The sequence below is a fragment of the Lissotriton helveticus genome, chromosome 7 (genome assembly GCF_964261635.1).
Source record: "Lissotriton helveticus chromosome 7, aLisHel1.1, whole genome shotgun sequence".
In the NCBI taxonomy this organism is placed as follows: Eukaryota; Metazoa; Chordata; class Amphibia; order Caudata; family Salamandridae; genus Lissotriton; species Lissotriton helveticus.
Window position 1 is genome coordinate 817638362 of NC_136068.1, and position 17493 is coordinate 817655854.

Consider the following 17493-nt stretch of genomic DNA (forward strand, 5'->3'; position numbering starts at 1 on the left):
TTTAAAAACAGGAAAAAGAGAATTATTCATTTGAGAGACACTGGTTTCAATAACATCCCATTTTATAGGATATTGTGGTTGCACTTGTGGGCTGGACCTTAAAGGTACACATGATAAGGAGAGTCTTTATCCCAGCCCACATGGTTATGATAGAGTGCAGGGGCTAGTGCAAGGGCCCACTCCACTGCATAAGCTTGTTTGACTAGGTCAGGGACAGTTACAAGAAAGGGTGAACCCGGAATCACTGGGACCCGGGTAGTAGACGGTAAATATAATAATGGTCCCAGTGTGTTACTGGCTTTCATGTGGAGGGGAAAAAGAAAATTCTTTAAACAAACAAAAAACACAGGTCATGAAACAATATAAGAGGAGAGAAACAATGTATCACCAATGTTGTTTAATTGGAAAATGCATTTTATATGAACAGTTTTGCAATTAATACCTTAACTAGGTATCACATTAAAAAGTGTGGTGTCCAGGGAAGGGAGAAAGGGGAGTGGAGGAAGGTTGTTAGGTAGTGAGTGGAAGGGAAAGTTTGGTGATGGTGACAAAAAATCACATACAATTTTGGTATATATTCATCATATACCAGAGAGTCACACAATTTACATACATATTCGCCATATAACATATAGGATCACAGTTTATTAATCACTGTCGCTTTTGTATTGGCAGATGCAGTAAAGTCGACGTTTCGACCCCTATATTTGTAGGTATCTTGAACCTTACTACCGGGATCTTCCTCAGGACAGGTGTGAGGTGAGGGGGGGCCCGGAACACCTAAAAAGGAAAGAGAGGGACGGCAGATAAGTACCTTACATGTGGCTAAGACGGGAACAGAATTCCAGGACTCTGGACAAAGTTAAGTAATATTACCATGAGTGTAGCAGCGGGGGGGAAAGGTTATTCCCACAGATCAGTTGTAGAGAACAAGGGCTCCGCGGCTCTCCAATTGTCATATGTTGGTAGGAGTGAAGCGTCACCTACATGATGAAGGTAACAATCAACCTAAATGAAGTAGGTCTAATGGTCATTCTAAAGTAATAAGAAAGCTACACACTTACTGCATTTGTGTGCGCAGCACGCAAAGTTCCTACATTTTCAGTGAGATTCCTTCCGAATGGAACTTATCCCAAAATTATCTGAGCCCAAATCAATCAAAAGACATGGACGGAGAATCAATCTGAGGGGGATAGAGAAGCAAGACCCAGCTAAGAACCCAGGTCAAAGGTAGCACTAGGTTAGGTGGAAATGCATTTCAACAACCGGGGGAGGTTTTAATTCAACGTGGGGGTAAAGGTGGCCAAAAAGGGCCTGGGCATGCCGAGAATAACGATGTCATGCACTGGTTAACAATGAAGTGAGTTAACAACAGCTAAAAGTGAGTTAGAAGAAGCTGGGGTTAAAATAACCTACTTGTTGGGCCACAGAGAACTGCCATTATATAATAATTGTGCCAAAATTAGAACAAGACGATCTTGTTAAATTGAATGTTCGGGGGAGCTGGCCGTCTTGTGTCAGTAATAATGTTATTGCCAGCAGAATTAACAGAGCCCCGTTGGATCAGACTGTGCTCGTGAACAAAGGAAAGTCAAACTAGTTCGGGTTAGTCTAGCGAATTTCTTAAGTGGCAGAAAACAGTTGATGTTCTGGTGATTGGATTATTCCAGAGCCGCAGTAATGCGTTATTGACAACGATCAAAATACTGCCCATGGCGGTGCCGTTAGAGGATGCTGAATGGTGCCGTGATAATATTTAAGCTAGCGGTTGTAAACACATCGGCATACTCATTATGAATTGTGCTCATTAGTATCTATGATCGGTGCATTAAAAAGTGCTGTCATCAGTATATTTAATCCTAATGGACAATAATTGAAGGAGAATTTGTGAATGCCATGTTAATAAAAAAGCGAAAGTACGCCATGGCACTGCCGACTGGCATGAGAGTAATAGAGGGACAAACTGCTTAAGGCATCTTACCGGTGCGGTCCGTTGACGGCGTCTAGGAAGGAACAGCCCGCACTCAGTGTGCTGTATGCTAATAAAGGGAGATCACCCCGCCGCAGGCGTGCACGCTGGTTGCTGTGCGTGACGTGCCGGGGGATCATGGAAATGGAAAAAATGCACTGAATGGCCCACAATGTGAATGGGAGTAGGAGCGTAACAAGCATGTCCGTAACAATGGAGAATTATTGGTTGGCTATGATTGATATTCTAGTTTGTAGGAAACACGACAACACAAATTCTAGTCACTGAGTTAAGAATACATTTTCAATAAATAGAACCAAAATATACTGCTTTAGGATTAACCAACATGACAAGGCAAAATCTGGTCACTGAATTTAAGAACTATTTTCAGTACATAGAAACAACATATACCGCTGTTAGATTAGCCCAAATGTATTAGACAGTAAACATCCTGTATAAAAGTCCAACATATTTTCATGTCTCACACAGCATGATAGAACCGCAAGATTGTTATGCAAAAAAGATTATGGGGAAGGTAATACGATTTGTGGTGGGCATTATCAACAAAGTTCAATAGTCAGTGCGGTGGCATGAATTGTTGAAATGAAAAAGCAGACTGGTTTAACAGTTCAAAAGATGTTATGCAACAAGACATTCCTAACAACCTAAGGAGAAGAATGGTGGTTATTAAGAAGACAGAATCAGATAATGAAGGTACCATTTACATGGGATTCTATCTTATACTTAGGCAAGCCAGTTGCGCGTTGCTTGTATCAAGTTCATTCAGCCCATTTGTAATTGAGTCCAATTTCATCATCCATTTTGATTCTCTTAGATCAAGGACGGAGCTGATGTTTCCTCCCCTTGGGCCCAGTTCTGCTTTTTCCAATACAAGCCATTTCCTTTGGTCTGGTGTGTGGCCTTGGTTGGCAAAATGTTCAACAAGGGGCGCTCCTTCCACCTGACATTGTATCCTGCTTTGATGCTGAAGGATCCTCATCTTAACTTTTTGTTGGGTCTGGCCCTCGTACAATAAGCCACATGGGCATAGGATGCCATAAATCACGTTTGATGAGTTGCAGTTGGTGAATCCCTGTAGGTCAATAGTTTGTTGATTATGTGTGAAAGTTTTTGTTTGTATAGTGGTTGCACACGCTTTACATTGACTGCATTTGTGATGGCCCTTTATAGATGGCATACTCCACATCGACTGAATTGTGGGGTTATCCTCACTTGCCAGGAATGAATGAACCACGTGGTCTTTTATGCTTTTGGCTTTCCTGAAAGCATGCATTGGTGGTTCTTGTTGTTTAATGTCGCCCGCCACTAGGCCCCAATGCCTGTTGATTACTTTTTTTATAGCGTTGCTCCTTGTAGAGAAGGTTGTCACGCAAATTAATCTTCTTAGAGAGGGGTCCTGTCGGTCTCTTGGTGTTAAGAGGTCATCTCGCGGGCTAAACCACGCCTTCTTCTGCGCTCTCCTGATCATTCTTCTAGGGTATCCTCTGGCTATGAGTCTGGCGCTTAGGATGTCTGACTCCTCCATGTAGTCAGACTTTTTGGAACAATTCCTCTTAATCCTAAAAAACTGTCCCACCGGTAGGTTGTCTCGTAGCACTCTCGGGTGGTGGCTGTCATATCTAAGCAATGAGTTCCTTTCCATAGGTATATGGTAGAGAGTGGTGTACAGTTCATTGTTATCATGACAGATCTTGATGTCGAGGAAGGCGATTTCTGTGGGATGTGACTGCTTAGTAAATTTTATGTCTGGGTCACAGTGATTCAGCCAATTATAAAAGAGTGTGAGTTTGGTTTCAGTTCCAGTCCATATCATCAAGATATCATCTATGTATCTTCTCCACAGATCTATCATCCGATGGTAGGGGTTGTTGGAGAAGATAAACGATTGTTCGAAATGGTCCATGTAAATGATCGCCAGATCTGGGGCGAAGGCTGCCCCATCGCCACTCCTTTCGTCTGGACATAGTAGTGACCTTGAAAAACGAATACATTCCTCTTCATTGCTATCGTGAGCAAATCAATGATGAATCTATTTGGTACTTCCATTGGTGCCTGACGTCTATCAAGATACTGTGTTATGACATCCAGTGCTGGATCTTGAGGAATACTGGTATACAAGGAGACCACATCACAAGTCACTAGCAGTTGTTGTGTCGGATTGTTTGGGCGTTGATCGATCAATGTAATTGTTTGCATAGTGTCCCTTAGGTATGCGGTCGTGCTCTCTGCTTTGGGCTTTAGAAAGAAGTCAATATATTTGCAGGGGGGTTCTAGCAGAGAGCCGCAGCCTGATACTATTGGTCTGCCAGGTGGATTGGATAGATCCTTGTGGATTTTAGGCAATGTATAAATAGTTGGTAGGCATAGGTGAAGTTGGTTCAGGTATTCAAATTCCATTTTACTTAGAAAACCTAGTTCCAGGGCCTCGGAGGTAAGGATCAGAATCTCTGCGGCCAAGTCTTTAGAGGGGTCTGTTCGTAATCGGGCATAGCTGATGCCATCTTGCAATTGTCTTTGGATTTCCGTTTTGTAGGCTGTAGTGTCTTGGATGACTATGGCTCCGCCCTTGTCTGCCGCTTTAATCACAATCTCATTATTGTTCTTAAGAGTCATAAGTGCTGCCCTTTCAGGTTTGCTGATATTTTGGACATTGTGTTTATAGGTGTCAAGTAATTTGAAGACATCCTTCGCCACCATATTTTCATATGCTAGTATGGTGTTGGACATGACATAAGTGGGTGGAAAGAATGTTGACGGAGTTCTTAATCCTGTAAGTGACTTCTTTGGGTTGGTATCCGAGTTCCTAAAGAAATATTTCAGGCGCATCTTCCGGAAGAAGGTCCCGTTTGAATATTGAAGACATTGGGTTGATTCGTAGGCACAAAACCTAGTCCTTTAGATAATATTTTTTCGTCCTCATTTAGCTGGTATGAGGAGATGTTCACCACTGGGTTGTTATTCTCCGTCTATAATGGGTTATTTTCGATGGCTACCATCTGTAGATCTTCCTGCGGGTGAAGATTTCCCCGTGGCTCTCTGGTTGGAAGTGCGCCTGCTTGGGTCCTGTGCCCCGCCCTCGTGGGTAGTTGGATTGTTGGCCCCTCAGTAAGTATGGGCTAATTTTGGGAATTCGCGCGAAAGCGTACTTGCGGTCCGCAAAATACGCGAACTTTCGTGAGATTGCAGATTTTTTTATTTTTGCGAAATCACAGGATTTTTTTCACCGCGGCTACCGCGAAGTTACCTATGCGGTCGTATATGGGCGCGGCCATCTTGTTTACACTGTTCGCGTTGCGTATTTCCGTTTCCGGTCGCTAGTTGCATGCTCGCGTTGTGCATTTCCTGTTCCGGGTAGCAATTGGGTGTTCGCGTCAGTTTTTGCATGCTCGCGAGGAAAATATCGCGCAAACTTACCCACGTGGTTGCAATGGGCGCGGCCATCTTGTTTTTCATTCTTTGCTATGGTTCTGGGCATGCCTTTTCTATCCTGCTTCAATCTTTGTAATCCTTTGTTTATTTGAACTTTTTTTAAATCTTTTTTACTCATTATCTATCTCTTTATTTTTGTACATCTATATCTGGTGTTTTTTTCTACATTTTGTTACTTTAATAACTACTTTTTTTTTTAGCTCTCTCTTTTCTTTTCTTTACTTTTTTCCCCTATTCTTTCCTATTTTTCCTTTCTTTAACCCAGGACCATGGCAAAGGGAGCCGGCAAGTCCAAGGGGAAGAGTCCCGCACCCCGCAGCCGGCTCCCTTACGGGCGTTTAAGGGGGGTGTCTGTAAGTCCCAGGGAGATCTTTAGCGCGGTGGAGGTGGCCGCACTCGTCTTCTTTGTGCAGCGCCACCTCCCCAAGACCATCGCAGCAGGCGGCAGGCCCGGTACCAGGTACAGCCTCCGGGAGCGTCGCCAGCTATGGGATAAGGTGTGCCGGGCCATGTATCGGGAGTCATGGGTCCGGCACACCTACAACCTGGTGATGCTCCGGTGGGCCGACATACTGGACCGGGAACAAGATCTGCTCGACCTGCTTGGCGTCGAGATCCCTGGGCTTGGTGAGTACTAGTAGCTATTTAATAACTACTTTGTTTTCTTCTGCTCTGTGTTATATTGCAAATATATGTTTTTTCCGAAGAGCAAGAATGCTGCCGATTACATTGCAGGTAAATTATGTTTCAAAAGCTTCTGTGATTGCAGGTGCTCGCTTGCTCAGTGGCGGTGCTACTATGCCTACTTGTTTTCAATTTTGTGCTCATTTGGCCTGAGTGATTATGTATGAGTGTACTTTACAGAACTGCGTACTGCTAGAGAGACTACAGACTCAAGTCCAGTCCCTCCTTTGTACTCCTGCCACTAAGAAGAGATAGTGGTGGTGGATTGATAGGTTGGGTATATTATGACTTGTTATTTAGTAGGAAATCTTTTTAGTGGTCTGCAATCATGACGGACTGTGTCTGTCACTTCGCGTGCTGCTGAGTGCTGCCAGTCCTAGTAGAACCTTTTTGTAGTTGGTTTAGTGAGTTACATAACTTTCCAAGTAGACGGTACCAAATCCAGCAATACTAATATCCTAGTAGACCACATCAGATAGGTCAATAAATGTAGTGCAATTGTTGTTTATTTTCCCAAAATAATTTGTTATTGTTTTTTGAAATGTTTGATTTCGTTGACAACAATCATCCATGTTTGTGTCTTTCTTTCATGTACATCAGCACCTCCCAGGGGCAAGAGGACAGAGGTGGCGGCACCGGCGGAGCAGGAAGACCAGGATCGGTCTGCTGAGGGCTCTTCTGCTGGCCCCAATAAGTCTTCTTAATGTTTATGCTTTGACAATTCCCAACAATAAAATGTCAATGGCCACCAAGAATAAGATACTAGTTTACTTTTTGATTGGATAGGAGGACATACTACTACTGTTGCAGGGACTATTCTGCACATACAGAACTATGGACAAGAAATAGGGCATTGCTGATGATAGGCGCAGTTCGACTTTCCACGTACCTCAGTCATAACCGAAGTTGAACCACCCAATCTCCTTACTGACTAGCTAGTGTGTCAGAGTCATTATTTAGCTCCCGAATGCAGCGATGATCCCCAATGATTATACAACCCAGAACATAAGACTACGGAGTCAGAGTCCCGACCTCTCAGAGTCACGGAATCATGCTTGCAAATTGCAAACCCTTTCGCTCACTCACTCATGACCAAAAACCACAGAGTCTATGTAAGTTTTAAAGCTTTATTAAAAGTAAAACAACTAGCTCTGTGTGTTCTCTGTATATTAATTTTCAATTGTGCATTATATAAAAACATTTATTGAAATCATTTTCATAGAAGAGAAACTGTGAACTCATGAAAACTGAACAGTGGCTGATTTTACACATTAATTGTGGGAGACCCCTCACCTGGTTGGAACTTAAAGTACTGGTGGTGATGATGATGAGTAACATATTGCTCTTGTTCGTAGAAGGGATGCTTCTGTCTGTTATGAGAAAAATGGTGCGTGTTAAAAATCAAGCATTCATCAGTTGTGCCAAAAAGTATAGCATGTTATGGCTAAGCATAAATAAAAACACCCTTCCCTTCCGAAAGGGGAATTTTTAGTTTAGACTAGAGAGTCACAAATAAATAAGTTTGTTTATGTAGCAACATTTTTTTTCATTCCTAGACAAAATAGGGAGTGGTGTATAGGGCATCTAAAAATATGAAATGTATTTTCTAGGCGGAACACCATCGGCACAGACCACCACCAGTGCGGAGGTGCCACCAGTGCCCGCAGGAACTGCTGTGGGGATGCCTCGGTAGTGGCGGGCAGTGGTAAGCTAATATATTCCTTACCTATTTAGATAGCAGAGTAGGCTCGCTGCAGGGGTGTATATGTTGTACAGTACAAGTACACTTTACTGTTAAGAAGACTTACAAATTTAGAACTAAGTTTTTGTCAACCAGGTAGAAGACAGTCACCTTTGACTTAGCATTAGCAATAGCATTAGCGGTGGGAGTTGATGAGTAACCAATGGCCTCCTCTAAATTGGACTTCAACTCAGCTGTGAAAGTTTTATTGAGAAGCCAAGTCAGATCAGAGATGAACTTGATGGACGGGATGAACGAAAATGGAAAGAAGGGTGTAATGGTGTAAGGAAGGACGAGCGAGTTAAATTAATGACTGCCAAAGAATGATACGTGTTTTTGAATGCAGGCAGAGGTGGCTGGTAGGAATCTGATGCATGGCCGGTTGAAGCAAGGATGGGTGGAAGGAGAAAGAAAAGAGGACTGTTTGGGTGGGTGAAACAGAAACTGTATGTGTGCGCAATATATCCTTTGGGTCAAATTCAAATGCAAGTCAAGCATGGATGCATGGGTAGCGGTTTACAAAATAAAATAAAAAGGGTGTTTTTCGGTGAGAAAAAGTAAGGTTTGTCCAGTTGAGACATTAAGAAGAATCATTGACATTTACTTTGAATGGATGGATGCCTGGATGGTATCTTCCTCATAGATAACATAGGTGTATGTAGAGTATACGGAGTAGACGGTCACTGGATGAAGAGTGTTAGTTTGATGAGCATGTAACACCGCACGTCCGTGCCAGAGTAGCAAAGCTGAGGAAAGTAGAAGTTGTCATTTTTCAGAATACTCCCTTGACTAACAGTATTTGCAAGCACAGCACATATTGTGTATCTATATTGTATAGTTCACATTATCAAGTCAAGTCACAAGTGTGTTAATAATTTTTTTCAACTCTGTCATTCATGTGTGGCCTATCGGTGTTCACTCAATCAATAAAAACAAAGCACCTAAAGTCATCCTTTATATAAGCAAATATCATGTGAAGGGATAGATGATCATACTATCTTCTTGATTTTCCTTTTGTAGTAGTCAGGGGCAGGGCCGGGTGAAAGTTAAATTAATTGAGCAGTAGCCCTTGTAACAGAAGATGGCCAGTGCCACCCGTGATAGAAAAGTAAGAGGTTCCCCACCTGCATGTACTGGTAACAGTAACGCGAGTCTGCGTCATCATGGCTTGCGTCTGTTTTTCTTGGGTGCAAGCTGACTGCGCTGGCATTATGCCGGCTTCCACAAGTTTACGTACTAATTTCGCTAAACAAGAAAGAAGAAGAAGACTGGTGTACTGTCTGAGTCTAATGTAGTGAGTCCATAGTGCTAGTAGAATTCCTGAAACTCCCACTAATGTTAGATCAGAGGCCGGCGAAGTGGGAGGTTAGATAGATACATGCCACAAAAGTTATGTACTGTGCTTGCAAGTTGCTAGTGCTACTGTGACACAACTTTCTGTTGAATTATTTTGTGTTAATCTTAAAGAGTATTGGTTAAAATATTTTTCTTTCTTCATATAGATACTCCTTCTAAACTATCAAGGAAGGAGTTGGCTATCCGGGCCAGACGACGGAAGCTGGAGGCAATTGTCGCATATATCGGCGGCTGGTGGCTCAGGAGGAGGAGGATGACTCTCAGTCAACAACAACAGCTGCAACCTCCTCCACAGCCCCTGGATCATACTGTCAGCGCAATCCTCCAGCAGTACAGCGCCGTGGCCCGGCAGCCACCCGCCGCCAAGCAGCGAAACCAACAGCTGCCCCCACAGTACCTACAAGGCGCGTGTGCACCGCCTAACGCAGCAAGTGGCCTACCTTGAGCAGGAGGTGCAGAGGCATAAAGTCCTGCTCAAGGCCCTCCGGAGAGAGCTTCGTGACCATCTGGCCACAGGACACCGCCGGCCAAAGTAGAGACTGTCTCTTGCACCTTTTTTAAAGACTTTTGGGGGGTGGGAATTGGGCGTTGGGGTTTTTGAACTTTTGGGGACATTTCATGGACATTGATCCGGGTTAGGGTCTTGTGGGATAGTTTATTTTTGTTAGGGTCGAAATAATTATTTATTTTCCACTTAAACATAGCATATGCGTTTTTACTGTTTTCTGGGGGAGGCAGAGGGGGGTTAACTGTACGTTTGTTTTCCTGAAACTTACCTGGCTGGTTGATTCAAATTGTCTAAGTAATTGCCTAAATTTGTACAAAAGTGCCACTGACAGAGTTAGTGAATTCAATTGTCCTACTACTTTACTAGTACTACCGTCAGTCTCTCCTCTCCTCCTACTCCATTATTCTTCCTACCCCAAAATGCTTATCTTACCTGTGATTCATGTTTGAGAATAGGGCTAGGCACAGGGTTGGCTGCATGGCAAATGGCGATTAAGGTTGGCTATGGAATCCTGGACGGATGAAATGGCATTGTTGTGGTGGTAATAGTAGTGGTACACACTGGCAGTAGCAGCATATGAAAAAAAAGGAAATGAGACATTGAGTGGCCTGAGAGGAATATTAGAACAGTACAATAGTACAGTACACAAGAACAGTGCCATAAATTGTAGCCTAAGCAATGCTAAAGTATTCAAACAAAAGTTAACTACTAGTTGCGTTGATTATGGCTACTACAAGAACTAGTACTGAAGGACACAGCAGCGTAAGCTTTCGTCACATGTAGGAGGATGTTGTTGATGATGAATCCACTCGATGGCGGACATGAAATTCTGAATTGATTTGCAAATACTCATGGGTGTGTGTCAAGCAGAATAAGAATATATCCTCGGATTCCTTGACCTGCCTTGAAATTGATTTTCTGTTGCTTTTGACCTTATGCTCCCCAGCAAGCGTGTGGAATTATTGGTGTCATTTAGTCACACCTCAATGAAAACCACACAGCCCGGGGAAGAGGGTTAGGGTTTGAAAAATGGATGGGAATGGGGGTTTTTGGGAAGGTTTTTTGGAGAGAGAAAAAAGAACACAGCATGGACAAACAACAAATGAAGAAAAACAAATCTTTGGATACGAAGATATCCATAAATCTTTTAAGGGACATAAAGGAAGTGCATGCATGAAGTTGTTTGCTAAATGGATGGTTAGGTTACTGAAAAGTAGTACTTACTACAACTTACTAACTAGTACTAAACAATTAGACAGTACAGGGCTGCAGTAATTACGCAATTTCACTTGCCTATCTGCCCTCAGAGAGAATAAACACTTAGTAGTACATTACATTAGTTTTAAAAATAGCAAAGAAACTTATCAAATAGCTGTAGGGATGAATTTGAAGCAGAGAGCAAACGCACAGAGTCGCACTCATAGAAGTTCACAACAATAACATTATTTAAAAGATAAGGACAAGTGAAGTGGATACTGTAACTGTATGTTGTAGTTGTCCTGGTCAAATTGGTAAGTTGCATGCATCCCGCCATTCCTCTTATTCGCAGTACTCCTCCATTCCATCGGGCGCTCCGTCGATCAATCTTGGTGACCACACTGTCCACAGCCTGCCTGGCGGATGCGGAATTGTGGATTGCTATGATAAGCCTGAGTTAATGTTTTTCCCATTGCACAGGGTAAGTGCCGGCCTGTAATTGTCGATGGAAAAACAGAAGGGGATATTAAAACACCCCGGAGGAAAAATATAAGGTACGGTGTGTAGTGCAAAAATGACACTTTCACTTTCAGAGGCGACAGTATTACATACATGCATCATTTCTAAAGTGCCTACTCTGAGTCTCTGTTTCTAGGATAATAATTAGCACACAGCGGGCCAGGGTCATGCAGACGGTCAAGGCAGGCACCACTGAGTGAACCAACCTCCATGTAGCATACCTCTTTGACACAGACAGACAAAGCAGATCTAATTTTATACAGCAAGCCACATAGCCGCAATTTTACATGAACCGCTGCCTGGACTCTGGCATAACACTACACTGGCTCGACCACTCCATACCATGACTAGACAGACATGTAGTTCTGCTGTGGTTGTTGTTGGCTTGTTTACCTGTTTGCCACTCACGAAATGGCCATAGTTCTTCCGTAAATCGACGATGATGTAAAGATATTATGTAACTTTGGTCATCATGACTCATCATCATCATGGTGTTGGCAAAGTCAATGTTGTTCATGCAGTCACAGTCTACACACAGTCAGTCCAAGGACATTTTCCATATTAAAAAATGCAACGTAGTGGCCCCCGCAGTAGAAGTACAATTTGCATTAAACAAGGTAAACAGAGTAGACTTGAGTTCCATTTAGTGTGTAAAAGATTAAATAATAACAGAACACATAGGATTCATTTCATGCACAACAAGCAAACAGCAATTGCTTTCATCAGAGCCAGACAGCCAGTGTTGTCCACTGCATGCCAACTCATCATTCATTACCTGTTCCACTTTTTGTCAGCATCTTATTCTTAAGTGAAGGGCCACAGGGCAGCCTCTCGTGTCAATTTCAGAAGTAACAGTCAGCATAATCAGTCGTTCCAGTCCCACTTCTTTTGAGGGGACTCATCTATGAAGCGACAGTTTGTTGATTCTGCGTAATCCGGCCATCTGCCTTGAGGGAAATGGATAGGGGGAGTCTGGAGGAGGAGGATAGAGGAGCATGACTGAGTTGTGAACTTGTGAACTTCAGGAATGCCGACAGCAGCACCTCCAATATGGAAATGAGACGAAGACAGTGCTGCTGATGGATTTGTTGTGATTAGAGTTTTGTTGTGCTAAAAGTTGCAAAACAAAGAAAAACACACAGAAATAAAAGTGAATAAGGAACATTTGTTTTTATTTCAAGCCTAGGTGTCAGGGAAGTAGAGCTCGTCCTCAAACTCTGTGAATTGAAACGGGAGTAGGTCAGCTAACAGAGAAGAAGTTCCATCACCTAAGTCGGTGTCCTCTTCTTCCTGCGTGGATTCACGTATTTTGTAATCTGGTGGTATGAAGTGCTGATTCATCTTGATCATTGTTAACCTCTCCACATTTTTAGGCCAGAGGCGGGTCCTTTTTGAAGTTACAATGGCACCAGCAGCACTGAAAACACGTTCAGAAGATATACTTGCGTGTGGGCAAGCCAAATAATTTATAGCCAGCTTGTTGATCAGTGGCCATTGAGGCCTTTACCCATACCAATACACCAATGGTCTCTGATCAAAGAAGACTTCTGTTGGGTCATCCAGATAGGCCTGCACCATCCACTCAAAGTCCTCCAGGGGTGCTCCACTTTGCGTACCATCTGTTGCCTTTGCATCAACACTGGAATGAGCAAACCCTTGATGAGTTATCCAATCCGCTTCTGACAATATTATGGCTGGGCCTGGTGCAGGTGATGATGATACGGTTGCTGGTGTCGGTAACGGCTCTGAGGGAAAGTGACTGCCTTCGGCCACAGAAGTGGACCTTGACGCCGGATGGCCTGCTGCTTCAGTAGTACTTGTGGTGGTTCCTTCAATTTCCTGCCGCTCTTTTTTGAACCGAGTGGCTGATAGAGCTAACCAATGTTTGTACTTGGAAACATCTGCTTCAGAAAAAGGAATGAATGTATTGCTGGCCAGTGCCTTTTTGTACCGTGGATCCAGAATAGTGGCACAAATGTAATTTTGTTCTGAATGTATTGTTTTAAGCCTTGCATTGTCAACTAGGTGGCTTAATAAGCTCTCCGCCAACTGATATGCGTCTTGTTTTTCAGCATCAACCCGGAACGTTGAAGACACCGCCTTCAGTTGGTGCTCTAGCATGCGCAACAATGGGATAGCTTTGCCCAAAGTACAGTCCTCCCTGCTGACTTCACGCGTGAACACCTCAAAAGAACAAAGCATGTCTGTCAGGCTTTTAACTAGGTCCTATTCCTCCACCTCTAGCCTCATGTCTTTCATAGAAGCACCCCGTGCGTGAAAGATATACTTATTGATTACCAAGTACTGCTCAAACAGACGCTCAAGCATGTAGAAGGTTGAGTTCCAACGTGTTACCACCTCCTGGATGAGTCCTCTGACTGGCACTCTACGGTCACGTTGAATGATCCTCAGCTTCTTCCGGGCCTTAAAAGAATGGCTGAAATGTGTGCAGATTCTTCGGCAGGTGGTCAGTAACTTGCTGACTGTGTTTTCTTTTTTCAAGAAATCTTGAACAATAATGTTAATGCTGTGCGCCAAACACGGCACTCTGAAATAGCCACCATCAGCCATGGCCTTAACTATATTACTGCCATTATCAGTGGAAACATAACCAATCATGCGCTTTCTTCGCTGCAGCCAAACTCCTCCAAAATGATTTCTCCATGGCAAATATGGCTACTGTTGCAAGTAGCTTGAAAAATTGTGACACTGTTTACACCTGCAGCTATCTTCTCTCTAACCCCCGCAAAAGAGACCCAGTGTGCAGTGATGCACATGTAATCAACAGCTTGGCAACTGGTCCACATGTCTGTTGTCAGGTGGATAGTGTGAACAGCACTCTTCTGCAAAGCTGCCCAATCATGTACAGCACATCTTGATGTAGTGCTGGAACCGTAACTCTGGCAAAATAGGACCGGCTAGGAACCTTCCATTTAGGCAGACTGTTGCCACAAATTCTAGAAAACACACCCCTTCCACGAAAGAAAAAGGGAGAAGGTCGAGCGCTAACATTTTAGCCAGCATTGCATTATACAGACGTGCCGTTGGGTGGTTGCGTTCCAATGGCGCCTCCGACCAAAACATGCTTTTAATGGTGGTCTGGACCGTTTTCAGATGTGAAGATGATCCAGACTTCTTCAACCCAGTTAGGCTCATTGATGTACTTTTTCGCATTGGTGTCTTTACCAGACTCTTACTGTGCCACCTAGATGTTGCTGGGGTAGAGGGTGTGTGCGCTACCACTGCAGTGCTGCTGCCAGGGGTACTGTGTGTACCAGAAAAATGTCTCTCGCTTCTTCACCTCCCCCCTGCACGATCAGCTCCTCGTCATCAGATGCAATATCAATGGCTACATTTGGATTTCTACTTTTGGCTTTCCGGATGTTACTTAGGTGCGCCTCCCACTGGATGCTGTGGTGTTTTTGGAGATGACCTCTCTGGCCTCCGGTACCATAGTTGCTACCAAGCTTACCCCGACTAACTATTTGTTTACAAATCGAACAAATAATTTGGTTTTCTGCCTTTTTGCTAATACTAAAGAAGTCCCAAACTGGGGAGTTGAGATTTCTGGTGGTGGTGGTGGAGGTGCCACTTTCAGTGCAAGATGAAGTGGAGGATGGGCGTGGCGGAATTTGACTCTGTTGTGCACTTACTTGAGGTAATGGAGGTCGAGCTGGATGGAGGTCCCTGTCGGCCCTTCTGAAGAGAAAATATGGAAGCTGTAGGTCGTGTTGGTGTAGTAGTTACCTGTGTTGGTGGTGGTACCAGTGCCACGCCGCCCACAACCTGCGCAGCATTTCGGGATAGGGTAAAAATGTCTGTCTGCTGCATGCCCGCTGGGGCTGGAATGACGACTGTGATGACTGGGTCGTCATCGTCAGACTCTTTATCAGCAGCAGAATACATCACTTCTACTTCTTCTTCGTCATCACCATAACTGAAAGCCTTGCGGGAACCTTCCTTTTAGCTAGCTTTGTCGGCTCATGGCGTGCCTCCCTCTCAGACTGAATTGGTGGGTGCCAATCAAGATCTAGATACTCAGAAGGAAGGGGGCTTGAAGAAGAAGTTGTACTAGCCCTCCTTGACCTTTTCCTTGCTGGGGATCTGGAAGACAATGGATCATCAGGAATGGCTTGCTCGGCTGTTACCTCCGCATAAATCTCGATTTCCTGATGTGCCGCTACTTCTGGAGGAACAAGTATTGTGGGCAGTTGTGCCTCTCCTTGTGCCTCTCCTTGTGCCTCTCCTTGTGCCTCTCCTTGCGCCTCTCCTTGCGCCTCTACCCGCTCCTCTACTTGCGCCTCTCCTTGCGCCTCTCCTTGCGCCTCTCCTTGCGCCTCTACTTTTTTTTTTTTTAAAGTATTTGTATATAGCGCTATGACTGTCACCCAGCGGGTATCCTGGCGCTTCGACTTGGATGATACAAACACAGTGTCTAGACAGTTGCGAGGTTTACAGAAATACGTTTTCAAAGCATTCTTAAAAGGGATAAATCATCCTTGCGGCGTAGGCATATTGGTAAGGAGTTCCACAGATTTGCCGCAGTGAATCTGAAGCATCGGCCTCCCATCCGAATCCTCAGAATCTTGGGAACTACCACCATACATGCTGAGGCCGAACGGAGAGATCTAGACGGTACATACCAGGAAAACAGGTCCTGCAAAGAAAGAGGTCCCTGTCCGTGAAGGGCCTTATGTACCAAGCAGAGGGCTTTAAAATCAATCCTCTGGGGGATTGGGAGCCAATGGAGATCCCTACGTGCTTTTGTGGAAGAGTCAAGGCGACGGCGCGAGAGGGCCAGTTTGGCCGCGAGGTTTTGAACACGTTGCAATTTTCCCACCAGGGTCTTAGGTGCCCCCAAAAGTAGTGAGTTACAATAGTCAAGCCTACTTAAAATGATACTTCTCACTACTTCTGGCCTGGTTTGTACCGGGAGCATAGGTAATATTTTCTGCAACATTCGCAGTAGTGTCATGCAGGTAGCCACTGTTTTATTTACCGACACATCTAACTGCAAACTGGGGTCGAACATCACCCCCAAGTTGCGGACTGATTCGGCTGGCAGACTGGTGTCCTGAAAGGATGGAGGCCAAAAATTCAGTGGCAAAGGCCTGGGGGTACGGTCCATTGAACAATGTAGTACCTCCGTTTTGGAACCGTTGAATTGTAAAGAATTAAGGCTCAGCCATTCCGCCGTGGTGGACATACACTGATGAAAAATCTCCTGTGACACAGCCTCCTTGCCCTCGAACGAGAACACAAGTTGGGTGTCATCAGCATAATTGGTGACTGCTATGCCAAAAGATTTTATCAGCTGAATCAGGGGACGGAGGTAGAGATTAAACAGGATCGGACTAATGGCCGATCCCTGGGGCACTCCCGGCCCTACCCTTCTGGTGTTTGATTTAAAAGGAGGCAGGGCCACCATTTGGTGTATGTTGTCAAGATAGGACACCAGCCAATCCAGAGCCAGTCCCGACACCCCTATTTCCTCCAGTCTCCCAATCAGGATCGTGTGGCTGACCGTGTCGAATGCGGCCGACATGTCGAGCAATACTAAAAAAGTGGCTCGACCTTGGTCGGCATGCGTCCGAAGGTCATCTAGCACTGTCACCAATGCCGACTCCGTCCCATGGGCAGGTCTAAAGCCAAACTGGGCCACATCAAGCAAGCGTTGGTCTCCATGAAACTGGAAAGATGTTTGGTCACCAGTTTTTCCAAGATTTTAATTGGAAATGGGAGCAACGAGATGGGTCTATAGTTTGCTGGACAAGTGGGATCCAAGGTATCCTTTTTCAGGAGTGGGGATACCACCACCAGCTTCCAACAGTCCGGAACCCATGCAGACTCAAGGGACTGACAGCAGATGGAGAAAAGAGGGGGGAAGAGCTCTTCCCGGAATAGTTTCCAGGATTTAGGTAGAAGAGGGTCAAGAGGCGAGCCCGAGGATACCCCGTCTGCCAGTGCACAAAAGTCTACAAAGGAAAACTGTTCAGTTGCGCTAAGCTGGCATCTTTCACAGAAGCGGACGTAGAAGTAGAGTGGCCCAAGGTGTGAGAGATAGAACCT

The 17493-nt window shown here is 44.5% G+C and overlaps 1 long non-coding RNA gene across 1 annotated transcript; it reads right to left on the reverse strand.

Moving 5' to 3' along the window:
• Positions 1-479: 479 nt before the first annotated feature.
• On the reverse strand, positions 480-1179 carry LOC144767068 (uncharacterized). Its single transcript, XR_013598049.1, has 3 exons — positions 1065-1179; positions 877-983; positions 480-780 (listed from the first exon to the last, which is right to left on the reverse strand). It is a non-coding gene; the product is annotated as an uncharacterized LOC144767068 (long non-coding RNA).
• Positions 1180-17493: the final 16314 nt, after the last annotated feature.